The sequence below is a fragment of the Delphinus delphis genome, chromosome 9, assembly GCF_949987515.2.
Source record: "Delphinus delphis chromosome 9, mDelDel1.2, whole genome shotgun sequence".
NCBI classification, from domain to species: Eukaryota; Metazoa; Chordata; class Mammalia; order Artiodactyla; family Delphinidae; genus Delphinus; species Delphinus delphis.
The window spans coordinates 39,918,175-39,945,529 of record NC_082691.1 but is presented as its reverse complement, the minus strand read 5'-3'; the positions used below and the strand labels follow the sequence as shown (position 1 = coordinate 39,945,529).

General features: G+C 39.8%; 1 pseudogene; it reads right to left on the bottom strand.

The window, feature by feature from the left end:
- Positions 1–12,953: 12,953 nt before the first annotated feature.
- LOC132430504 (transcription factor IIIA-like) lies at positions 12,954–26,812 on the bottom strand (annotated as a pseudogene).
- Positions 26,813–27,355: the final 543 nt, after the last annotated feature.

The window sequence follows — 27,355 nt, the reverse complement described above, 5'->3', positions numbered from 1 at the left end:
TTTAGCCAATAATGAAATCTCAGACGTGGAAGTGACTTGAGTATCATCCACTCCTTTCTACTATCCATTGCCTGAATTCTACCTATAACCTGACTGAGAGACAGTTATTTATTCTTTACCCAAAGATTTCTTTGTGGTGAGAGTCAGGCCCCTTTCTTTGGGAAAGCATGGACTAAATTAAATTGACCCTGCTGAAATGGAAGTAAATTTTTAGTATCCATCTTATAAATGCAATGTATGGTATCCTTTATTTGAGCATACATTTTTATCAAAGAACATAAAATTTCATGCTTTTAGCATATTCACCATACATTTTCATCATTCAAAGAATGTGATGTATTTTGTTCTCACAATAATACTATTATTCTGGGCATTTTCTTATTATGTATTGTCAACTATTTTTTTTAACTTAAATACAAGAATTTCCATTAATTTTTGTAAAACACTAGCTCTTTATTTTGACTTGTTTTCCATGTGTCAAAATTATTTTGATTGTTCATTCCTCACCTGAACTTTCACTGTCCTGTCCTGCATTCTGCCATTTGTAAAAGAATTAACAAAAACTCTGATAACAACAACTGTGCAAGGAACAGATGATGCCGGAATCAAAGCAAGGGTAGACTCTTGGTGTTACCATCAGTCCTCTTTAAGGATTCTTGAATCAAATACAATGTAAAGACAATTAGGGCCCCAGCCTCAAGTGATCATTCATTTAATACACTGTTAAGATCTCACACAAAAAAAGTAATTCTAATTCCTGTTGAATACAAATATGCTGGAGGAATGGTAAAAAGGAGTGACTGCAGAAACCCTCTGCCTATAGGAAACTCTGGGTTATTTGAAAGTGAAAATTTATGGGATCAATTGGTCATTAAGTGCATTAACATGATTTGGACCTAATTAATGCCAGTGATTCCTCTAGTATGACTTCATTCATTCATTTCTGAACATTAAAAAATTTTAGCAAAAGGTAGCTGCTATTAATAATAATTATTATTATTACTATTATTTACTATCAACACTACTATCACTAGATGCCCCCCAGATCTGGGAACTTCAGCACTGAACAACACAGAGAATTTCTTTTTCTGACAAAGTACAATTTGTGAGAGGGAAACAGACAACGTAGCAACATTTGTTTGGATGGTATCAAGCCGTGACGAATGCTTTGAAGAAATAAAATATAGTAATAGGAAAATGTAAAGTCTTGTAGTTGGAACAAATTTGTTAAATAAAATTAAAAAGTGGCTTATAATGCTGAATTGCTTAATAAATGTTAGTTGAATGAATAAATTAAAAAATGAACGCCACAAAGGAAAAAGGAAATGAATGAATGAATGATTTGGAGGAGAAAAAGACAAATAGGACAGAAATCATTCTCAAAATGCCCACCCATCAATCTCAAAGAGAATGCAGATAAAACTGCCCCTCAGAATTTCCTGTCCATTCCCCAAAGTTGCCTTTTTGTGACTTTTCCCCTGGAAGGGCTATTCTTGTTTCAACAGGGAAACAAATTTTGTTGAGAACACACTGTGTATTATTCCTAGACTCTCTTCCAAAAGATGGCCCTGAACTCCTCCTGCCACGGAGAGTATTTATAGATCTCTCTCTGGAGTGCAGATCAGCTGTTTATAGTAGGCTAACAGAGAACACAGGGCAACAGGAGGTGTCACAGGGCTCTTGAAACCTTTTTGTGTAAAGCCCTAAAGTGCAATTTCAAATGCAAATCTAAATGAAAAATAATTAGCATTTTCTTTCCTTATCCCAAGGAGTCAGATCATGTAAACTATTTGTATCAAAATGAAAAAAACAAATAAACCCATGCTCCCTAAATGACAATTTCAGTCGTTGGAATTAATTTCTCAGTTGAACAACATCTGCAAGTTGGATTGTTCTTTTGCTGTTTCTGTTCAACTCAAAATATTTTCTGACAGATGGTGATACAGCAATAAATAAGGCCTGTGTACTTCAGAGGCCGGAAAGTGCCTGGGCTCATGAAATAAATATCATAAATAAATATATTTTAAGGTGTCCCTATGTTTACTGAGCTCTGAGATCGTAGAGGAAAAAAATCTCATTTATATTGCAGAAAATAAAATTTCCTACGTCCTTTCTTACTTCCTCACAATACTAACAAAAGACTTATGGTGTATTCCTGGCAGAAAATTCTGGCCACAAGATATCTGCTTTGTGGACACTAAATATAGTACTTTTTAAATGGTTATTTGGTTTAAAATTTGTAGGTGAGCAAAAATATCTAGTCAATTTTCCATTTCCTAACTACAAGACAGAATCAACTGAATTTAGGGCTTCCCTGGTGGCGCAGTGGTTAAGAATCCGCCTGCCGATGCAGGGGTCACGGGTTCAAGCCCTGGTCCGGAAAGATACCACATGCTGCAGAGCAACTAAGCCTGTGTGCCACAGCTATTGAGCCTGCGCTCTAGAGCCCGCGAGCCACAACTACTGAGCCCACATGCTACAACTACTGAAGCCCATGTGCCTAGAGCCCGTGCTCCGCAACAAAAGAAGCCACAGCAATGAGAAGCCCGCACACTGCAACAAAGAGTAGCCCCGGCTCGCCACAAGTAGAGAAAGCCTGCACACAGCAACGAAGACCCAACGCAGCCAAAAATAAATAAATAAATAAATTTATTAAAAAAAAAAAAATCTATAAAAAAGAACTGAATTTAAAACAAACACTTGTGAAAACAATTAGGTTTATTCAAGAAAAAAGAAAGGAAAAATAATTAAGCATATTAACATTAAGCTTATGAAATGCAATACTGCATGTGGAAACATTCCTGGATTCATGAAGGCCTTTTATTTTTTCTTTAAGTCACAGTCATGCCCAAACCTGCTTGTAAAAGAACACTGAATGTAACTTTAAGGTCAATCAAGATGATATTGCCTTAGTAAAATAATGACAGACTACTTTGCCTTAGGAACTGGATGTGACAAAAATCAGTGTCTGGAATGCTTGTCATTCTAGTCACAAATGCCGCTTTTACCATGCACTGCAAATAAACTAAGGCTTGATATATACTCTAACATACATACTAGAAAAAAGTTTCCATTTTAAATTTAATATTTTTTTAAACGTTAGGATTCCTTGTGTACTATAAAAGCTATTTGATGTAGCTTAAGCAGGCAAAATGTAATAAATCAGAGTCCGTGTATAACAAAGATTTTGCTGTCCTTTTGCCCTACATGTATAAGCAGATTTTATTTATTTCCAGAACAATTAACTAAAACACTTGCTTTTTAAAGCCTAAAGAAAGAAAAAAGAAGACAGTACTTTGCTGCCTTCTATTTCTGACTTGCTACAAAATCACAGAACTTAAATAAATTTAAAACACTAGGTGAGGGAGTAATCATCACATTAAAATGATTAATAAAATATAGGACTAATATCCTATGAGATCTGAACTATATGTTTCTTAAGATTTGAACTGCTTTATGATTTTGATGCCCTAGCTTTCTCAGAGATTACCAAAAAATCTACTGTTGCTTAAATCTTCAAATAAAAAAACTGTTCTCAGGGTACTGAGTTTTAAGTTTGTTTACGTCTATAAGAATTTCTAAGGAGAGACATAAAAATAAAATTATTGTAAAATATATCACTTGGATTACAGAGAAGAATAAACACAAAAGCATGTAAGTGTATGTTTCTGTATGTGTGTGCGGGGAAGACTGTAGAAATTAGGTTAACTTTATATAGGATATAGGAAATCTAATGCTTGTGTTATTATATGATAAAAATAGGTTAGATGAATGTATTGAACAGATTTTTTAGTGATATACAATATGCTCTGCTAAAGGCTTACTTTAAAATAGAAACTATAATTTGCAAGGAAATTATGACTCATGGAAACAAATCTCTTAAAGCAATCAATTTGACTTTTTTTTCACTAAAAATACAACTCTGAAATTCTCTCCTCTTGAAGCTTTTGCATATCCAATAGACTGATTCTTTTTCTTCTCTGTATCTATGCTTATCTATGTTTAATTTATTTAAATGCTAATTGAAGCATATTCAAAATGTCTTCTGTTGAAATGATATTTATTTTCTTCTTTGTCTAGATGGTGTATAATACAGCTATATAAGTAGAATTTAGAAAACAAAAGTTGTTTAGTTTTCTACTAAAAATAGTATAACTGGGGTGAAATGTTATAATCAGATTATGTACATTTGTGATCTAATACAGAGATTTACACGCACAAATATATATATATATTGAATGTTGAATTAATCATATCACTTCTCAGAGAAACTTCAGGCTGTTTATAGATAAATATTATCCATGTTCAAATTTTTGCAATTATTTTTCCCAATTGTTCCAGATAGATACTTGAGTAATACAAAAAACATACTTGAGTTTTTGCATCAAATAATATACTCAGAATAGCACACCCTTTGCCGAGAATGTTTGTTTTTCTTTCAGCATTTCTAGCACCTAACGATACAACATAAATTTACAATAAAAGAAACAGTGTTTCGATAATGTTCATTAAGAATTTTGTAATTAAGGTAACACAGTGTCCATCTCCATGATTACAGCTCCTATCACTTACCTGCCTGTCATATTCTCTAATGGCTGAATATGAAAAGTAGACTTTTAAAATCAAGATAGGTTATACCTTTGTTTTTCTTTGTATAATCAACCATATCTTACAAGGAAGGAATTCCTCTACAGAGTTTCTATTTGGCTCAGATCAAATAAAAAAGGCAAACATCACTGGGAAAATTGCCATTTGTCAACTGTTGCATGTCATATCGTGTGGTGATACAGTTCTCTACATAACAAATGTCAGAATGCTGACACTCTACTGTACAAACTAAAGTACAAAATTGAGCATAAATAATCTAAAAATATTGGCAGCAGTACATTTCTAGATGAATGGAGTTAGTGATGACTAATATTTTCTTCCGAAGGCTCTGGTACACCTTTATATATTTTCTATAGGACATCCTTAGTGGGAGGGGAACAGAGAACACTTGAGAGTCAAGTTATTTTTAAAGTTAACAATGAAAAAAAGATTTTGAATCCTTGCTTAATTAAAAATGGAACAGTACAAGAGGGTGACTCATTTCTATCATAAGCAGCTGAAAATTAAAAATTAAGCAATATCCTAAAAGTATATGTGCAATATCCTAAAAGACTGATTCAAATACTACTTCACATAAAAACCTTCATATAGTTCTCAAAGCTCACTTATTTATTTAGACTACTTGTTGATATCACAACACTGTCCTTTCTTAAATGCAAAACAAACAAAACAAAAAAGCAGGTAAAGAGAAGGGTATTTATTGCCTCAAATAGCTCCTTATAATGGTAAAAGAATTGCTTCCTTTCTAACCAACTGAAAAGTTACAGGATACAGTCCTCAAATATTCAAATCTTACCTTTAGAGAAACATAAATGTGAATGGTTTCCTCATCCAACTGTGATTCAACATTCCCTAATCATTAAGGTACTAATTTATGCAAGAAAGTACGGGTCCTAATATGTGTTACATTTTTTTTTTAATTTAATTTTATTTATTTATTTATTTTTGGCTGTGTTGGGTCTTTGTTGCTGTGCGCAGGCTTTCTTTACTTGTGGTGAGCGGGGGCTACTCTTCGTTGCAATGCACAGGCTTCTCACTGCAGTGGCTTCTCTTGTTGCGGAGCACGGGCTCTAGGCATACAGGCTTCAGCAGTTGCAGCATGTGGGCTCAGTAGCTGTGGCTCACGGGCTCTAGAGTGCAGGCTCAGTAGTGGTGGCAAACGGGCCCAGTTGCTCCACGCCATGTGGGATCTTCCCAGACCAGGGTTCCCCTGCATGTCCCCCGCATTGGCAGGCAGACTCCCAACCACTGTGCCACCAGGGAAGTCCATGTGTTGCATTTTATTCGGAAATACAGATGACAATTCCTCTTACTAGGTAGCTTAGAGCGACTAGTTCTTGCCATAATGTTGTCATAGTGATAGTGACATCAATGTACTTCATGGTAATCAGTGCAGCGATTTATCTGAGAAAATATTAGTGCTGATTCCTGATGTGTTTTACATTTTAGAATGCTGAAAAATATACTATTTAATATATTACAGGTAAATGGGCTATACTTAAGTAAAGCAGACCAAAACTCTAGACAGATTGATTGATCCATGTATCTGCAAAATGTACATTAAAAAAAAGCATCTGAATGGGTAAAGGGGATATTGATGAACAAGCCAGGAGATCATGATTAACCGGTTGCTAAGGAAGATCCTGCTCTCAAGTGCCTTTGCCAAACACAAAAGCTCCTCAAGTCATGGGCTCGGTTTAATTATTTTGTTAAATCCTTTTTAATTTCTTTGGACTCCGAAAGTGATATGGTGGTGACAGTCCTGAATTCTGGATTCCATCCCTCACAATCTTGGCAAAACACTTTCAGTCCTCACCTTTCATGCCAAAGGGTTGTTACTGAAACTTCAGATGTTATACTTGGTAGTTCAATTACCTCTTACTCCAATGCCTTGCAGACTAATGTCACAATAAGCAACGAGAAGAACATTGGCAGAACCTCTCTGATGGAGAGGAATCACCCGTTTTTAGGTCACCAGCACATTAAAAATGAAAACAACATATATAAACAAAAAGGGTTATAATTTTGTGTATTTAAAATGGTTTCTTTTTATAAACTATTTTAACATCAAACTGTGATACAATAATTAAGCTTTTCACACAAAATTATAGGAGTTATTTTAAAAATAATAATTCATAATGAACTGTGGATAATAACCAGTAAGGGATCCCATGCTGAAATTTGGAAGAACATTACTCTCTTTTCCAATCCAGGCAGCGAGTCTCTGTAACTGATTGTGCAGCCTCATTCTTAGACCTTAATGCCTTCATGCATGTGTGAATATGGCCAGTCATAATGCTTTATCTATGAGTAATTAATCCTAATTTAAATAAAGGGATATCAGAGGCACTCAGGGCAAAGTAGACCTTACCATACCAAAATTCCAGACTCAGAAGTTTTATTTGTTGTTTTTTAAATTTATACTTTCTGGTCTGTGTAAAATCTAAACACGGGGAGGGGGAAGGGTAAGCTGGGACAAAGTGAGAGAGTGGCATGGACATATATACACTACCAAATGTAAAACCGATAGCTAGTGGGAAGCAGCCACATAGCACAGGAAGATCAGCTCAGTGCTTTGTGACCACCTAGAGGGGAGGGATAGGGAGGGTGGGAGGGAGACACAAGAGGGAGGAGATATGGGGATATATGTATATGAATAGCTGATTCACTTTGTTATAAAGCAGAAACTAACACACCATTGTAAAGCAATTATACTCCAATAAAGATGTTAAAATAAAATCTATCAATTTTTGGAGGATAAACTATGAAAACCGTAACTGGATTACTTTCAGTTAGCTATTTGCTTCATTAATCATTCTCATTGGTTGGACTCTAAAAAGTACCATTGCTTCTTTGCCAGCCTTGTAATTTCACTTCAAAAATGGTGACTTACACATGGCCAAACACGATAATCTCTCTGCACTGACAGGAATATCTTTTAGTTGATTAAAAAAAAGGATGTGTTGGGCTTCCCTGGTGGCGCAGTGGTTGAGGGTCTGCCTGCCCAATGCAGGGGACACGGGTTCCTGCCCCGGTCTGGGAAGATCCCACATGCCGCGGAGCGGCTGGGCCCGTGAGCCATGGCCGCTGAGCCTGCACGTCCGGAACCTGTGCTCCGCAACGGGAGAGGCCACAACAGTGAGAGGCCCGTGTACCGCAAAAAAAAAAAAAAAAAAGGATGTGTTTACTCAGTGCTCTGTTAATAAAGATAGATTTCATAGAGCTGATTTTGATTCAGTATTATTAATCAAGGGTTTTATTTCCATGTAGGCAATTTCACAAGTCACAGAATTGATATTTGCAGTTTTGAGCATTTACTTTATGGCATACCATCTCAGACCGGTTTAGTGTGGAGGGACTGGAGGCCAAAAGCAATACTGAATGTTTGCTGTCAGTAGCCTGTTTGCTCACTATATTTACATCTATAGAAACATACATATGAATATATTCATACTCTTGAGAAATTATCATAGATCAGAGCTTCCCAAATGGAGGCTATTTTGCCACCCAGGAGGCATGTGCCAATATCTGGAGATATTTTTGTTTGTCACAACTGGGTAAGAGAGGGTGCTACTGGCATCTATTAGGTAGAGGACATGGATGGTGCTAAACATTCTGCAATGCATAGAACAGGCCCTCACAACAGAGACTGACATGGTCTCAAATGCCTCAAATGTCAATAGTGTCATGGGGTAGAAACACTGCTATTCTCACACACACACACACACACACACGCATGCACACACACACACAGGATACACAAAACAAGCTGATCATCATGGCCACATACTGTTGCTCAGAAAAGTAGATCAAATAAGTTGCATCTTATAAAATGTTAATGTATCAAGGTTTAATCTTAAGCATGGTATGTGGTGAAGCATCCCAATTTTCAGACACATGCTCAGGCTACCTCAAAACCAGTACCAGTGCTGGACACTGTTTCTTATATGTTGTCATTAAACATGTGGTTTGCTCAACTGAGATGAATGTTATCTTGCTGCAATACATACCTATTTGGGAAAGTCACCATACTTCCACTCAGCAAGACTTGCTAGACAGTACAACCCTAAACGATGCATGATAGCCTATTTACATTGTGCACATGCTCTGTCTGGATGGCTAACCATATTGTCCAGAGCATATTTTCAGACCCATTCAGTAAAGTCTTCTGGATGCTGTACAAGAGCATAGGCTCGCTTTGTTTTTGTTTTGTATTACTAAACATGTGCCCAGGAAAACATTTACCACCCAGAAGAGATCAAATCCAAGATAACACACTCTCTCTGGTAGAAAAAAAAAAAAAAAAAGAAAAAGGAAAAGAAAAAGAAAGATTAATTCAAAAAGATTTGAGATATCAAGATTGCACAGAATGTTTTATCATAATTGGTATATCTGTCTTCTTTAGCTTAAAAATGATTATTTTCCCTAACTGCATGTTTTCTTACTTCTCATCACTTTTTCTCCCAGATTGTCCTATCTTATCCTTCAATTAGCAAGCATTCACCTAAAATACCTGATATACTCCATAAAATTATTCCTACAAATAATATTGGAAGTAGTTGAGGGAACTACTAGGCACTGGTATTGCAGAAGAGAATTGTCCAATAGGACTCTCTGCTCTGCAGGGAATTCTCTTCTGCACCCACCAACACAGTCACAACTAGTAGCACGTGCCTACTGAGACCTAGAAATGTGGTCAGTGTACCTAAGGAAAAAATTGTTCAATTTTATTTTATTTAACTTTGACTAGGAGCTAGCGTATCGAAGAGTGCAATTCTAGAATACCAATGACTCAAAGAAATTGAGGTTACAGGGAACAGATAAAACCGGTTTGAACAGAAGGACAGAAGAAATACTAAGACAAAAAAGGAAAATGATTATGATGAATCAATGCCTATATGAGTTTAATCTTCTTTTGACATTTAGGTTTCTTTGACATTTATGTTACACGGCTTTATTGGAGGTAGAAATGTCTTATCTAATTTTTCAGCAACTTGATGTGACTTATTTTTGCTTTGGGGCAATTCTAAGAATTTAGAAACTTCAGATTTGGGTGAAACATTCCTGTCATTGATTTATAGTAAAAGAAAACGAACTACATGTTTTATGAGATTTAAAGATCTTTTTGATAGAGGAACAGAACACATGGACATTTGGATAGATGAAAGGGAGAAGTCTGCTATTCAGCACTCCAGAGGAGAGATGGCTGCCAGACAGGGACACAGAAGAACTGCCCTCTCTACCACCCCAGCAGGTATCAGCAAGCTATAGCTGTAGGGGATAAAGGGGAGAGAGTCAGCGAGGCTCGGAGGGATCCCTGTGGGTTGGCTAATTTGGATGATTTTTCAGGCTCAGGGCATAGGGGTGGTCCTCAGTTTTGTCTGGTTCCTGACCCTGAAGCAGTTAGCATGCATGCACCATGATCCTGAATGTGAGAGCCTGATAAGGGAGGTGGTTGGATTGTGGGCTTAATCAGCCACTCAAGAAGCAGAACTGACCAGCTTTTAGTCAGGTCCTGAAAACTGGGTCAAGACAGCGCAAAACCAAACCTCTCTTACAGTTGACCTCTTGTTGTCTTGGCATCCGTTTCGAGTTCAATTATCTGAAGAATTCCAGTAGCCCAAGTAGCAGAGGAGACTTTTACAGAGTGGCATATAAATGCCCCTAAACTGCCTAGGAAAACATTTTATTATGGCAGTCAGAAGGAGGGAGACAAGTAGAAGTATAAATAGGTCAACCGTATCCAAGTTTACTGTCTATATGGCAAAAACAGATTTGAAGTTTGGGGGTCTCTAACAAGATCATGGTGGACTTGTAAGGTGTGTGACAGTATGAATTATGTAGTTTTTGATAATAATATCTTGGTGTATCCCTTGAGTCAAGGTGGTAGGTACAGCAGTTTTGTTGATGGAGAGTGTGAACTGCTAGTTCAGCAAGGTATAGGTGAGTCGTACTTGTTTGTAGCCATGGGGAAGGGGTGGTTTTGGTGGCCGTAGACACAGGGTGGGCACTTGTGGGGGGCAAGGTAGAGCGAGAAGGGAAGTAGGAGTAGGCCCTGGGGAGTGGGAGGTCCAACTGAAGGGTGGACCAATGTGAGGAAGTTACCTACCTGGGGAAGAACTAATTTCCATTAATTTTTTAATAGCACAGAGAGCAGTAACCTTTATAAGATTTCCCTTTAGGTATGCAAGTATAGCTACAGAACAAGGAGCATACCACAAGCTAAGTAAACAGCAAACGCAGGAAACACAGAATCCCTAACGTCCAACGAAAAAAAACAACAATAACTGTTTCTTGTCAGCATCTTAGGAGAGGCAACTGGTGGGTGTGGCTGGTATGGTGGTCTCAGTGTCCAGGGAGTAGTTGTCTCTGTCACAGGGTGCAAAGTCATTTCCAGTGGAGCAGTCTTTGGCCCAAGTAGTGTCATCAAGGGTGATACCTTCTCAAGAACAAGCTCCTGGTCCAGGGCAATGTGGTTTGGGATATGGCACTGGGGGTATCCTTTATAAGTGGATACCCACTCAAGTTAACATGGGTTTTGTTTTTGTGGCTCTGTGGTATTGTAACAAGACTGAGCTTCTTGTAAAATATCAAGGTGATTTTGGTCCTGGGAGCTCGACTTATAAATATCTTTCAAACAACTAGCAAAGATGACGCTTGTCTCAACGAAGTTGCTATCATTGAACCGAAGCACCAGAACCCAACTGACATAATTAAATCCCTGATTAAGGGTGGCCAAATCTAAAAGCTCCCAACTGTCCAAGATTCTGTCCAGATGGGTGATGAGAGGGATTCTACTGCAGATAGGTTTTTAAATCACATGGCCTGTTTGGGGTGCATCTTGTTAATAGGATGGCACGTTTGTCAATTAAAATATCTGTGGCTGAGCTTTGACCTCCAGCATAGCCTATAGGCAGGCCCTCCAATTTAGGCAATTACCATGGGCCCTCTGCCTCGGTTGTTGGCTTGGTTGGTAATGGACAAGCCAGTGAAGACTTCAGGTTGTAGGGGTGTGGGCTCCAGCATCTGCTAAGTTTGGTTAAAACGATGGTTTACTTGGAGTGTTGGAGCCTCTGGACTTCAAACCAATGAATGCATCCAGACCAATAGCAATGAGACCAACAAAATAGTGTGTGGCTGCACTTGATAGACCTTTGCTGTTTGATGTCAATCCTTCTCTGGCTTGTATTATTACCAATGAAGGCTTGTCTGGCTTCATCATTATGGGATATGGTGTTGATTTTATTATTATCTCCTAATGTTATCTCCATTTTTATTTACCAAGTCCAGTTTCCTAGCTCCCTAGCAGCCCACACTGTCTGAGGGAATAGTCCTGGAAAAATAATTTTAATTTTCTGGAGGGAATCAGATGGAGAGCCAGGATTAATTATCTACCCCTCATAACCTGAATACTGATGAAGATTTTTTGAGTGGTAGAAGTTTAGGCTCAAATGAGTCACATGTCAGATGGGCAGGTTCCTGGCCCATGGGATAGTCTATGGTTAATGGGTCCCAGAAGAGTATGTACCCTACATCTGGCCTCCAGCGCTATGGGGGGGAATGGCAAATTTTCTGACTCTTGGGCCCTGTCCTTTACCATGGACCTACCAGTTAGCAGATGGAAAGCATCACTGAGCATCAGTTATGATGGTGGCAATGCCACCCATATAGTCCATGAAGTTTCACTGCTGTTCCATCAGTTGATCCCAAGGGACTCCCCAGGTAGCTAAGGTAACTGGGAGAAGGGCAACCTCATCCAGCAGCCTGGCATCTGGCAAGAAACTGAGAAGAGGAGAGACAAACTCCTCCTCCAGGTGGAATATTCCGGAAGGCCCAGATCTGGTTCCATTCTTTATCAAGGAGGTCTAAGTAGAGGTGCTCAGATTGAGGGGTGCTGCATTTATGACCCAAGGCATAATGGGCAACTGGGTATAGAAAGTCACAGGCTCAAGGATCCATCAGAACCACAATTTCTAGGAAAGACCAGTATGTGGCCAGTGATTTTTGCTCTAATGGTGTACAGCACAGAGCCAAGGTTGGTTTCTATCATCAGAAGCCCAAAGGCAACCTATGGCCTTCATAAGAGTCCTGAGACTCCTGGAGGTGTGAGAAGAGGTCGCTAAACCTTCTGTGGTGAAGGAGCCTCTGAGGAGAGTAACGCAAGTGCCTGTCATTTTTTTTTTCTAAATCAGTGTTTTTAATAAAGGGAAATGTGCTTCTGAGAGAAAGTAACTGAGCTTGTTGGTTTGTAGTCCTTTCAACAATACAACCTGATTATTTAGCTGAGAGTAATTACTGAGATCAATAACATTCAGTGACTTTCTGTATTTAGGCAAAGAGAAGCCTCACTGGTGTTTCCTTTTAGAAGAGATACATCCACTGAGATGAAAGGCCCAACTCGATTTTTCATGAGATGCTTGTACTTTGATTTTCATTTTCTTCATGTCGGCATGCCTTGTGAGACTGTGTTTTATTGCAAACCTTTTGCACCAGCCAGCATATTCACACATAAATGGGTGCTTTTCCTCAGGCAGGGAGAAAATATGGCTCTTGAGACCAAGCATGTTGCATAGCTTCCACCGTGGTCTTCTCTTGGACACTGACACACATTCCTTTCTGGGACACGAGTTTTCACGTGTTGCTTACCCTCACCTCTCTGCTTGAATGTTTTCTGGCATACTTCACATGTTATTTTCTTTTTAGCGGGTTTCTCTCAAATGTTTTTGGCACAATGAACATCCCTTTTGACATAACGTGGCTCTCGTAGACTTTTCTTCTCATCCTTTCAGACTGCCGGGTGAAACAAAGTGCTTGCCATTTCTTTCAGGGTTTCACTTGAACAGTGATTCGTTTTTCTGCTGGCACTGATGGATTTCTAGCTGCTGATGTTCTTAAAGGTCTTCTTACAACCTTCAAACTGGCATACGTATTGTTTTTGCTGATTTTCATGTTTGCACGCAAAATGTTTCTTCAAGCTTGATTTTGTTGAATTTTTATTTTATTATTATTATTTTTTTTGCAGTACGCGGGCCTCCCACTGTTGTGGCCTCTCCCGTTGCGGAGCACAGGGTCCGGACGCGCAGGCCCAGCGGCCATGGCTCATGGGCCCAGCCGCTCCACGGCATCTTCCCGGACCAGGGCACGAACCTGCGTGCCCTGCATCGGCAGGTGGACTCTCAACCATTGCGCCACCAGGGAAGCCCTGAATTTTTATTTTTAAAAATGTTTTTGGCCTCACGGCGCAGCTTGTGGGATCCTAGTTCCCTGACCATGGACTGAAACTAGGCCCTCGGCAGTGAGAGCACAGAGACCTAACCACTGGAGCACCAGGGAATTCCCTTGTGTTGAATTTTTAATCACAACCACTCTCTGAAGAATAAATAGCTGTTCTCCCATGTGGATCAGGATGTGGCATCTCCCAGGGTAGTTCCTGGTGATGGCTTGGCTACACTCTTCATTATCACAAACCCATGTCCTCTCCCCATGTGCTTGCACAGGTGCATATCTAGCTTTCAGGCCTACTGCGATTGGCTCTGGAGTCTGGTAAGGAGCAAAAGAACCTCCTGGGGACCACAGGGAGTGGGGGAGGGAGCAAGGGCAGGGGTGGGGTGGGGCTTGGCTACTGCCTATCCCAGTGAACAGCATCTGCATAGAACACGTCAATGACAGGCAGGAAGGACACTGCCCCCGAAATCAGAGCCAGGCACCCCAGCAAGCACTGTGCAGGGCCAAGAAGACAATCACACGTGTGGCCCCCTGTGGTCACCATGTTCAGGCAGCCAAGACTCTGGCCAGAGTGAACCACTCTGGACCAACCCCACATACTACCCAGGTGTACATTCTGGAATGTTTCCCCGTGGGGCCTATCGATGTTAATTTGGACCAGTTTTATAGCCTTTTGTTGGAGGGGGCCCCATTCAAGGCGAGCTGATTAGTAAGTAACAGTATCAGAGAGAGTAAGTAGAATCTCTACACGGGGACTATATTGCCTCCAGAATGCAACACTGACTAAACGATGTTGGAGTTTTATGTCCTTAATGAGTGTGTTAACAAACGTCCTTAAAGGAGGATGTCATCGCTGGAATATCATATCCGTGCTGATGGAGAACGGTGGATGCAGTTAGATGTTGTCTGCAGAGATTGTGTGCAATTGCAAAGAGGTCCTTACTCTAGAAGGTGGCTGGAAAAGGTGCATTGCTTCCCTTGGGGGTGAAGGCAAATTGACGCTGAGAAGCTGTTAAAACAGGCACTGAAGAGAACATATTAGCCAAACCTTTTACTATCAAAATATTTACTGGTTGTTAATTGGATGACATCAGTAATTTTAATAATATCGGGTATTGGGAATGGGGACCTTAATGGATGGGACCATAGTATTAAAGTTGCAGTAATCCACTGTGAGGCATTATTCTTTTTTTTTTTCTTCAATTTTTGAAGGTTTAAGAACAGGCAAATTTGCCTATTAAATGGAGAGGCGGTGGATATAATCATCTCTTTATTAATTAGGTCTTATATGAAGTTTGAGTTCTTTTTTTTTTTTTTTTTTTTTGCGGTATGCGGGCCTCTCACTGTTGTGGCCTCTCCCATTGCGGAGCACAGGCTCCAGACGCGCAGGCTCAGCGGCCATGGCTCATGGGCCCAGCTGCTCCGCGGCATGTGGGATCTTCCCAGACCGGGGCACGAACCCGTGTCCCCTGCATCGGCAGGCGGACTCTCAACCACTGCGCCACCAGGGAAGCCCTGAAGTTTGAGTTCTTGAAGGCCCTATTTTAACTTAAATTGGACCACTTTAATATTTTAACTGGGTCTTTTTTTGTCAAGCCAGTTTCTAAGTGCCAAAGACTTTACTTAGCTTCAATTTATTACTCGTTATTTCAGAGTGTCTATTTCCAATATAGAATATTTTAGGGCAATAGATATTATGACTATGGGGAACTTAGGCAGGACTATAACAAAAAATAAGGACTACCCTTCTTTCCTGTATTTTATGTTTAGTTACTCTCCTAGGGTTATAGGGAGTTCCATGTTTAAATTTAGTAGGATCTTCTGATAAAACTGTAATATGGGATCCAGTATGATTAAATTCATGAAGCTTTGTCAACTGGTGCATTTTAGCAGTTGTTAAAGTTAATTTAGCACCTATGCTGTAGAGGCAGAAAAGGCAATCAGCACCCTTTTTATCTTTTTGTCATAGAAATTATTTTAGTAAATTTTGGATTTTCAATTGTTTTAAGTTATAGACCTTTGTTTAAAAAATATTATACACACACACATATATAATTCATTTTTTATTTTCTCCCTCTGTATCTAGGTTTTTTCCTTTCATTCCATTATTTTCCCTCTGTTTTGGGCTTCTAGGCACCTATGCCTGTGTTTTCAGTTTGATAACTCAGTGGGAAGCATGTAGGTGGTTATAGGAAACGAGGGGTAGGGGCTCATGGCCTGCCTTTAGGCAGCCGGCTCTTACTCCAGGCCTTCCCAGTCCACCACTAGAGGACTAGGGTTTGCAGCCTCTCCTTGGGACAGTGCAGTAAGACCCACTGTCAGAAGTATCAGTCCCTTCGCATGTTATGTTGGGGCGCTTACTAAGGCCCAAGCACAATGGTTAGTGGTCTTGTATTATTTAAGTAATTGGATACCTGGCAGGTGTTCTGAAGGGGGTTGCTGGGATGAAATCTTTGTTTCCTTGAGCCAGAGGGCCCCTCCGGATTACATGTTGGGTGGCTGGTCTTAGAAGGTGCAGCCTGTGATATTCCTGACAGTCTAGGGAGCATAAAGCTCTCTGTGGACAGCAAGGAGATACGCAGCAACAAAGAGAGGTAGCTGCTACCCACACCTGAGCAACATCAAAATGACACCCAGCTGCCATTTCTCTCCCATGGGGGGAGCCCAGCCAACATCTTCCTGCACAGGAGTCCCCTGAAACACACAGACCAACCAGAGTTCTGCCCCAAATAATGATGAAGAAACACCACCACCATCAAGGAGGGTCCCCTGGAATAGGTCTCTGCCAAACACAGACTGTGACTAGAAGCAGAACCAGCAAATCTTCCAGCCTGGAAAGCACAGCTCAAGTAGCCTCAGGCTGCAAGACTAAAGCCCAAGCTCAAATTCCATCCCAAACTGCTCTCCCTGTGGTCTGGAGCCAATTAGTGAGCCAAGAGCAGCTCGAAAGAAGTTATCCAAGAGTCAGTGGTTGTGGCCATAGTGCCAACTGTATTATAAGACTTTAAGAATTCTTTTGATGGCGGGATACAACACACTGATTCATGCAGATGAAAGGCTGAATGTTTTGTTACTTAACGCTACTGAGAGAGATGGCCGCTGGGCAGGGCCACACAGGGAATGACACCCAGGGAGGGGGTCACAGCAAACTAGAGTTGTGGCGTGCAGCTAGGTAGGCAGCTTTGGCAAGCAGTGTGGGGGTTAGTTAGGTTTTGCAGGCTCCCTGAGGACTGGTTGATTTGAATCATTTAGTGTAGGGCTTATCCCTAGTCCGGTACTTGCAGTGATTAGGGCGATGCCACGTGGCCCAGAGTATGAGCGCCTGGTCAGCGAAGTTAACTTTTCAGAGCACATGGTGGGCTCTAGCAAAGCGCATCCTACACTCAGAGGCCGACAGCAGCCGCACTGAAAGGCTGAAAGCCTGGCACTGGGTAAATATCCAGGTCCCTTCACAATTTATAGGCACCTAGAGATTTAATTTAAAAAATTTGTTTAATGATTGACAAAGGCCTATATATTTTTTTCCATTTCTTGGCACATAAACTGCATGTTTAAATTAGGCACAATTTTCTTAATTACTTTTTTTATAAACATGAAATACTGGTTCATTTGATGAGATTCTTTCCAGAATTTTCTAAAATTCCAATAAAATACGGAGAAGTGATGTCAGCTCTTAAAAACCTCCCATATGAGTGTTCATTTTGAAGCCTTAAGAGAGTTACTGAATTTCACAAAGTGCTATATTTGTAATAAACCTGCTGACTAAGGAAATCTTACCACAGATTAATTCAGCAGGGTTAGGCAAAAATAAAATATCATAGTTTCCCTACTCTTGGTCAGTTTTTAAATGTTTTTAAAAAATTAACACACTCCAATAAATGTAATTTTTAGGGTTTATAGCAGCCAAATTAATATAGCAACCCAATATAACATTAACAGGCTACTACAATGATTTTATGTAGAATTGTACAACGTAACTTCAATTACATATTTCATACTGCTCAGCAATCCATCTGTGTTAATCTAGAAACTTCATCTCTCAATTTCCCCAATTATTACTTCAATTTTTTTTTCTCTTTCCGTCCTTCCTCTTTCTTTCCTGTTACCTTAGAGGCAGTTTTTCTTTTCCTATCTAGGGTAACTCCTCCCATCTGTGTGTTTGGACCCCATTATAATTTTTCAGGAGTATTATCCAACTTTCCTTTCCTGAATATTCAACCAAACCTTCTCAACTAGATCTTTTCCATCTATATGGAATTATTCCTACGCCTCTATCCCGTATCATCCTTACTTACAGCCCTATCTCTCTGCCATTCCACTGTTAATCTCTTTTAAAAAAATTATGTTTTGCTGTCTTTGTTTATTCATCTCCTATGCATTTACTAACATAGTTTATGCCAACACAGCTTTTGTACCATTTATTTATGGAACAATCCTTCCTAAGGTCATCAATGACCTCCATTTTTTGGCCCCATGCCAAATCTAGGGGACTTTTTAGTGCTCATTTCATTGATTTCTCGGCAGCATCTGGCACTGCTAACTGTTTACTCTTTCTTCTATCACCCTCTTACTTTAGCTCCCATGATGCAATACTCTTGTGCAATGCCAGAATTAAAGTACCTGAGCGAAAGCAACATCAGTAGGAATTTAAGAAGAAAAGAGATGAAACACATCACCAGCAAACCTGATTGTCCAAAGATAATCACGTGATTGTTGCATAGACTATCCATCAAAGTCCCTTCTCCTTTCTTTAGTAGTAACTGGACATAATATGCCCAGTTATATTACATTTTTCAGCTTCTCTTGCAGTTCGCTGTGGCCATCTGCTGAAATTCCCTCTAAAGTTAGGTAAGAAGCACTACAATGGTCCTATGAAACTTCCCACATATCCTGCTCTGTGCTCTTACCTGTTTCATGGGGGCAAGTTGAACATGGCAAAGATATAGTCAGCTCGGATCTCTGAATGACTAAGTGAAGCAGAGATAACCCCCTTTCACTGTCATAAACATACATCTCCTTGGGCTGGAAAATGTTCCCACAGACTTTAATGTACATCAGAAACACCTGGAAAGTTTAACACACATTGCTGGCCCTCCACACCAGAGTTTCTGATTCAGCAGATCTAGAGTGGGGCTCGAGAATCTACTTTCCTGACAATTTTCTTTCTTATACTTTGAGAAGTGCTGTCCTAGACTACTACGCAAAAAGAAACAAAAGTCTTTTATGTCTCTTTTTTCAGCCATTAAATTCGGAGTCTATTGCTAAAGGACTTAAGCTTCCCCTATCTAATTCAGAAATGATTATGGAAACATTATCAAAATTATCTTATTTTCATGCTGGTACGAGTAGCCAATTTGACACAAAATACAACAACCTTGGAAGCACATTGAGTGACTGGGAAATGGGTCAAATTGTCCAAGTTCTCTGTTTTGTCATCTTCCTACAGATTGTCCTATTTCCCCTAAAACTGACCTCCAGCTTCTAGGCCACGATACTGTCCAAAGATGCTCAAATGTGTAAATAATTAAGGAATTAAGGCTTAGAGCAGAAGAAATAGGGAGACAAAAAATGGAAGGGAGGGCTTCCCTGGTGGCGCAGTGGTTGAGAGTCCGCCTGCCGATGCAGGGGACACGGGTTCGTGCCCTGGTCCGGGAGGATCCCACATGCCGCGGAGCAGCTGCGCCCGTGAGCCATGGCCGCTGAGCCTGCGCGTCCGGAGCCTGTTGCTCCGCAGCGGGAGGGGCCGCAGCGGTGAGAGGCCCGAGTACCGCAAATCAAAAAAAAAAAAAAAAAAAAAAATGGAAGGGAAAAGGTACTTCACAAAGCAACATGATTGTGAATTTTGAAACTAAAAAATATTTAGAAAAATAAAATTCATTCCAAAATTTATTTGGTATTTTTGGGTGGGAGTATCTGGGGTGGGGGGAAGAATGTGTATGCTATTTGGAACCAGGATACAAATTACAAATGCTCTCCAGAGAGAATGGGTATACTGCAGAGGAGTCAGCAGAAATGGTCAGTGATTCAAATCCTGTAACTGAGCAGGTGAGAAACCTTGGACTACTGAGTTCAACCACACGGGGAGTGATCTAGACAAGCCCTAAGATCCCAACCAGATTTGACAATCTGACTCTGTTGCCGAACGGCTTATTTTATAACAGGGAAAAGAATAGATCTTTACCATCCTGCAATGACACATATATAGTAGGCTGAAAGCATTTTTGATGGACAGATATGTTTTTCATGACATTTAACTAGAATAGCGAGAGAATTCCATCCTTAAACCTGACATATTTCAGTTTAAACGCCTTGGATTTTTTTTCTTTTTTGGTGGGGGAATAAAATTTGAAGCTTGAAACGGAAAGTTGAGACATGCTGATTCTTATAATTTCCAAGTAGTACAGGAAAGGGAAGAGAGCTTTCCGTCTTTAAAGACAGTTTGTATGACAGCTTTACTAATATTTAGTGTTTAAATTTGCCTCGGGTTTAGGAGATGCTTTTATTTAATTATCTTCTAAATGTCCTAAGGCCACTTAATGACTGAACATAGGTTTTCCCTTTCCCATTGTGATTCTCCATCTATTTCATCTAACCATGATTGAGTTATTTAAATCGACAGTCTCTTTATTGGATGACATTCAAGACACCTTAAATTTTTCAAGAAACCATTCAGACAAAGTAATGACTCCTTTACTCCTTCTCTCCTTAGGTTAAAAGCATAAACCCTAAAGAAACAAAAATATTGGGTTTTATTTTTTACTATTTCTTTTTTTAAAATTTTATTTAGTATTTATTTTTTGGGCTGCACTGAGTCTTTGTTGCTGTGTGTGGGCTTTCTCTAGTTGTGGCTAGTGGGGGCTACTCTTCCTTGCGGTGCGCGGGCTTCTCATTGCGGTGGCTTCTCTTGTTGCGGAGCACGGGCTCTAGGTGCGTGGGCTTCGGGAGTTGCTGCACTTGGGTTGAGTAGTTGCGGCACGTGGGCCCTAGAGAATGCGGACTTCAGTAGTCGCAGTGCGTGGGCTCACTGCAACTACAGTGAGTTGCAGTAGTTGGGGCATGTGGACTCAGTAGTTGTGGCTTGCAGGCTCTAGAGCGCAGGCTCAGTAGTTGTGGCTCATGGGTTTAGTTGCTCTGTGGCATGTGGGATCTTCCCGGACCAGGGAACAAACCCATGTCCCCTGCACTGGCAGGCAGATTCTTAACCACTGTGCCACTAGGGAAGTCCCAAATATTGTCTTTGCGTTATCAAAGATACTCTAAATTTTGCTCCTAAAAGTATATCTTATAACTTCTCATCATCCCATGTCTCTCTCCCATTTGACTATTACATGAGAAAATGGAAAAATTTCCAAGCAAGAACAAAGTGTGGCAAGTTAGGCAAACCAGAAATTGAAACAATAAAATGAGAAAACACCTACCAAGGAAATCTAAAGTTAATCTGATTTTGTAAAGCAGGAAGAGAACTGACAGATGACCACTAAAGTCACTGCACTGTACAATGTATTACAGAAGCACATTCAATGGAAATAAAAGACACGAGAAACTAAATTCTCATGTTAGGGTGATTTCTAAGGACATCAGAGCCCAGAAAACCTGAAAGTAATATGGGAGGTCTGATCTCAAGCCCTAACTGTTCTATCCCACATCTTACGAGATTGACTGGTTTACAGAGTGAACTAAATTTGATGGAAATGTGTTCTGGAAGTCTCTTTATTTTTAAGCAACTATTCCACTTGTCATTCCTTTTTGATCCTTCCCTGCTCCCTGATGGAACATTATACAAATCTCATAACTTCCAAGTCACTTCTATTTCCTCTTCAATCATTATGACTCACTCTCAGTCAACTTTATTCAAAAGATCAATCCAGTCTAAATCAGAGCTTCAATCTCTAATTCCATTCAAAGCTTGTTTCTCCTCCACAACTCAAGACTGGCCCATGGCTCAAAGTCTTCCTGTGAGAAAAGGCATTTTTACTTATCTTTCGCTTTCCTTTATCCTTCTCCTCCTTCCTTTTCTGCTTCCTCTTGTACTGAGGTGAGAAAGGGGGAACTGGAGGAAGAGGGGCAACAGTCTTTCCTTATATTTTTGTAGTCAGGCCTTTGTTGTCTTTCATGACAGCATTCCTATATGTTTGCTCTCTTAGGGCATATGTGTGGATTTTTCAGAGGGCCGGGGGGATCTCCACAATGCATAGGATTGTAGTGTGGAAGCTAGGCTCTGGGGACTCTTGTTGGCAGCTTCCCTCTTTCACGGGGCACATTTAAGAAGACTTGAGCTGGGCTACTCTATTCTGCATCCATTGGCCTATGAACCCTTGTCATTTCCAACAGCAGGAATGCAAGCCACTTCACCCCCTCAGGTCTCTCTGCAATGGTGGACTGTTCTACCCTTTCTCCTACCCACAGAAGACTCCAGGCAATAAACAGGCCTAAGTCTTCATGTACGTGAATGCTTCCCCTCTGCCCAGATTCAATTAAGCAATGTCTCACGTTCAACTACAAGGGAAGTTGCAAGATGAGGCTGAGGTTTTATGCCTCTTAAAGCATTCAACCATGGTGTGCTGTAGTCTGCTTTTCTTAGAGACACTGCCAGTCTCTGTACGCTTTTCTCAGGTCACCTTACCTTGGGAGGGAAAGAGTCTCCATGTCCCAGTATTCTCTTCTGAGCTCCCAGCTCAACAACCCAGATGAATTCCCTGCCTCCATAAACTCTTCTAGACCTTATTTAGGCTGAATGGGATGTGAGCGTGAAGGTCAACAGAACCGTGTTAAGCGAATATGAAGAAGCCTATGGCACGGCACCTTCTATCTTATCAAAGCAACAAGGAAGGGTCAGAGGGGAGGCAAGGCCATTTAAGACAAGGCATCTGATTTGAGGATGACACACCAAAAATAAGCCACATGGACTACGATCACTGCCCTCACTTACCTCCAGAAAAGAGGACTGGGTGCTGCGCATCTGCTTGATGGCCTCCTCTAAAGAATTATCGTCACGTTATGTACACTACCAAATGTAAAACCGACAGCTAGTGGGAAGCAGCCACATAGCAAGGGAGATCAGCTCGGTGCTTTGTGACCACCTAGAGGGGTGGGATAGGGAGGGTGGGAGGGAGACGCAAGAGGGAGGAGATATGGGGATATATGTATATGTATAGCTGGTTCACTTTGTTATAAAGCAGAAACTAACACACCATTGTAAAGAAATTATACTCCAATAAAGATGTTAAAAAAAAAGAATTATTGTCACAGAATTTTCAGCTATTTCACCCCACTAATACTGATACTCAATCATTCTAAGCCTACAGCACTAGACTTTGGAATGATCTCATACCCCAGTAAGCACTGTCATTGCTGCACAATCTTGTTAGAATTACCTTGTTGACAGTGTTAGGTCCGTTTTGCAGAGAAGGAAGCAGAGCACTTCTGGGTTGACGAGTGCTATCGGAGGTCTAATTCGTGAAGGGCTGCTGGTCCTCTGGAGCAGGTGGTCTCTGCTACGGAAGAAGTGTATTTGATGCTGAGTTTGTGAAAACCTACAACGAATAAATATTTTCCCATCAAAAAACCCCAGCAAAACAAAACCACACACTTACTGTGCCATCTTTTTTTAAGTACTGTAAGAATTACTTCTAACTACCTGACACTCTAAAACAGGGGAGCAATTTCTGCCTACAATGATACACCCTGGAGCACCATCTGAGAGCACAGAAATAGAACACTTAACTTCCTGTTACCGAGGTGCTGTGATATTGGACAAGTCACCTAACCTTTACCTGAGTTCCCCAGCTGGGCTGCTGTATTAATGTCCTAGGAGCGCTATAAGAAACTACCACAAATTCGGTGGCTTAAAACCATGCAAAGTTATTCTCTTATAGCTTTGGATGCCAGAAGTCTCAAATCAGTTTCCCTGGGCTAAAGTCATGGTGTTGACAGGGCTTGTTCCTTCTAGAGGCTCTAGGGGAGTATTCATTTGTTTGCCTTTTCTAGCTTCTAGAGGTCAGCTGCATTCATTGGCCTCACATCACTGCAACCTCTTGTTTCTGAAGTAATATCTGCCTCCTCTCTGATCTCCTGCTTCCGTCTTTTAAGACCCCTTAAAAGACGGACTACAGCCCACCTGGATGATCCAACTTAGTCTCCTTATCTCAAGATCCTTAGCTAAATCACATGTATAAGGTTTCTTTTTGTTACCAGGTATCATTTACAAGTTCTGAGGATTAGGATGTGGATATTTAGGAGGCCAACATTCAGCCTACGACAGTTGCTTTAAGGATTAAATTAGATAATATACATAAAGTACCCACCGTGATGTCTGGCACATATTAACACTCAGCTCAATGTAGGAGCTCAATTAATGTTTATCAACTGAATTAAGGGGATGTATAAATCTCATGTGTTCACTTTCTTCCTTCTACCTCCTCATCGTATTTAGTAGGTTGTATGATTTTGGTTAAGACACCCGATCACTAAAGAGTCCCTGCTGCCTCATCTGTAGACTTAGATATATTTATAACAATCCCTCTAGAAATATAATGATGGATAAGACTGACTTGGCGTCTGCCTTCCTTAAGTTTAGAAGTTCACATTCTCTTCAAGGGAGCAGACAATAAAATCATTTTATATACAATATTATGATATATATTTATAGATATATGATATTAATTAGTGCCATTAAAGAACTCAGGCAGGGAAGGAGAGATAGAATACTGGGGGAGGGCAGGATCATGGACAGTCCACGCTCTCCATGTATACAGCACTGTCAAATGTCACCTCCATAAAGGACTTGATTGACCACATGATCTAAAACAGGGTCACTGCTCCCCTACCTAGCTTTCTCTCTCTTTTTGCCTGAATTAAATTTTATGGCACTAATTACTCTCTCAAATTATATGTATTTTACTTATTATTTTATTGTCTGCTCCCTCTAGAACAATATGAGCTTCGGGACAATGGGGGTTAATTCTGTCTTGTTCATCATTATACTCCTAGAAGAGACTGATAAGAGTAGGAGCTCAATTAATGTTTATCAAGTGAATTAAGGGGATGTATAAATCTCATTAAATACTAACACTAATTCTACTTAATTAGTTTGAGAAACAGTGGTAGATACACAGTTGTTTCATATCTAACTGGTAAGATAAACAAATACATTTTTGAACATGTGTATCATCTACCCAAAGATTGTAGTAAAAATGGTGAATTTCTGTGACTGTTTATCAGAAACTTCTATTTTTTTCTTTATAACATCTATGCCAAAGGATAAATGATAATCTGTATATAACATTTATTTTAAAGACCACATATATATAACTTATCTTTTTACCACTTAACTTGAAAAAAGTTGTTGAAAATGTTTCTCTCATAATCATTTTCTGAAAATTGAGTAACTAGAGGATGTATGCAGGAGAGAGATTATTTTCTCATACACAGGGAAGAAGTATACAGTACTACAAACATGCATGCAGATCTCTAATAATTATGAAAATAGGAAAATATTTCAATTCCAGTTGGACTTCATATTTTAATCTGTGGTATTTTTATGTTCAATGAATATAGATAAATTCATAAAAACACATGTTTCTTAAAATGAAAGCAATGACAGCCTTTAAATAACAACAGTATTCTAACTATGATGCACTTTCAATTATACAGGTTAGAATGAACAATTTAACTTGGTGACATGTTTACAAACCCAGCAACTCTAAATTTATTGTTTTTAAGATGTTTGTCATTTAAACTAATGTCCTTGTTAACGAATTATTGATTGAAAATAAGAACACGTGGTATTTACCTGTTATTTCAATTAGTCACCATGTATATATATTATATATATATATAATATATATATAATATATATATATATACAATTTTGTTTAAATGAGCACACTGCCCAATATAGGATTCTAGATTTAGAGATATCTTTAAGTAAAAATATTCAAAATTGTTGTTGCCTGTTTTAAAAAAATCTCATTCAAGAATCCAATTTCTTTTTAAAATTGAGGTTGGTAAAAGTTATCTAAATAAAATTGAAATATATATTGGTTATCTGATCTACAAAAATTAAGAGCAGAGTTCACATACTATTTAAATACATATTGCTGTCCCAGACATTTCCACTAGTTCCAACTGTCTACACTGTAAGTCAATTTAGTTGTTTTGAGAGTTGGTAAATATGAGCACCCTACGTTGTTTACAAGCTACGTTTTTCCATGATAAGGTCAAATGATATATTTTCACTGAAAATACTAAAGGCTTCAGGATGGGTACTGCTCATTAAGGATGGCGTTTCTAGCATCACTGGTTCCTTTAGGGTTGATGTGTCAGAAGGTGATGAGCAGGTGGACTCTGCTTGTGCAGGGAGAGGACCTGCCAGGTTGGAAGCAGCAGTGGGTGGAGGCCTCACCCAACTTCTCACTCTGCCATGGCCAACTAAATATGACCACAAATGCTTTGGCCCTCTTCCCATTAAGAATTGGGGTCTTGCAACCCTGCCCCTTAATATGGGCTGGCCGACGACAACTGACCAATAGAGTTTGGCACAGTGAAACTATTCCAGTTCTGGGCTTAGCTTTTAAGAATGTGGGCAGCTTCCACCATGGTCTCTGGGAGCCCCAAACGTCCACATAAGTAGTCCAACTACCTTGCTAGAGATATCATATGGTGAGGCCCTAACATTGCCTGACAAAAGAAAGGAAGAGAAGCCCAGCTGAGCCCAGCCCCCCAGCAATCCCCACCAAGACGTAAGGCATATAAGTGAAACAGTCTCAGACTCCCCAGTTCAGCTCAGCCAACAGCTGAATACCACCCAGTGATCCAAATCATTTCCACAGGGAGCAGAAGAACTGTCCAGATGAGCCCTACCTGAATTCCTGACCCCCAAAGCAGAAGATATGTTAAAGTAGTTGTTTTTCTCACCCACTAACCTGTAGGGCAGTTTATTAGGACAATAGGTAACCATAACATCTCCTAAGTAAGTCATCCTGACTTTAGCATAATTACCTTATATGTTTGAAAATCATCTTTGTCAAGCCATGTCACCAGATTTAACTCCAGAACGGCACGCACTGTTTGCAGTGGCCACAGTGATGAACTGTGGAAATGAATACAGTAAATCTAAACAGTAAATCTAAACTATGTAATGTTATAATGAGCATGCAAAGTCACTCATGTTCTGCTTTACAAGGTCTAGGAGACACTGAGAAGGGCAAATGTGTCAGTGTATATGTCCTTCAAAATCAGGGGCTCTAAAGCAGATCAACTGGACCTTCCTCTTTAGAAAAGAGCTAACACTGACCGTTCAGTCAGTTAGATTCAAGACCTTAGAACCATTTTCAACTACTGTATTGCTCAAGTAAAATTAATATCAGAACTCTGTAATATCTACCATTTAAAAAATCTATTGTAAAATCTTTGCCTAATCCCCATTTATGGGTTTGATATCTTCACTACCTTTTTCATAGTTCCCCAAATTCATTCCACTAATACTTTCATGATATCGTTTTCTACCTTAAAACCTTTCAAT